The 457-nt window shown below is 69.4% G+C and overlaps 1 protein-coding gene across 1 annotated transcript in view; it reads left to right on the forward strand.

The window, feature by feature from the left end:
• Positions 1-457, forward strand: part of RNF216 (ring finger protein 216) — a 73144-nt gene that overhangs the window by 247 nt on the left and 72440 nt on the right. The window lies entirely within an intron of this gene.

The raw sequence follows: 457 nt of genomic DNA on the forward strand, positions 1-457 counted from the left end.
GAACACTTAACGGGGGCACAAGACCCCAGAGGGGACACGGGACCCCCTACAATGAGATATGGGACCCCCAGAGGGGGCACAAGACCCCTTAATAGGGGACACGAGACCCCCAGTAAGGGCTATGGGACCCCTATAGGGACACAAGACCCCCCAGTAGGGTTATGGTACCCCAGTAAGGGCTATGGAGCCCCTATACGGGACACAAGACCCCCCCCCCAGGGGCTGTGGGACCCCCACTGGCCCCTCAGGCCCCTCCCCAGGGCGCTCTAACCCCGCCCCCCTCAGCCCCCGCCCCCCCGAAAGGAGGCGGGGCTCCCCCGGAGGACCTCCCCCCCCCCTCGTCCTCCCCGCACTCTATGGTAAGTTGAGGGCTCCGGGCCGGCCGCTCTGCCCGACCCCCTCCTCCCGCTGCCGCTCTCTATGGTGCGGGGCGGGGCGGTCACGTGGGCGCGCGGGC

This window comes from Oxyura jamaicensis, chromosome 14 (assembly GCF_011077185.1).
Source record: "Oxyura jamaicensis isolate SHBP4307 breed ruddy duck chromosome 14, BPBGC_Ojam_1.0, whole genome shotgun sequence".
NCBI lineage: Eukaryota > Metazoa > Chordata > Aves > Anseriformes > Anatidae > Oxyura > Oxyura jamaicensis.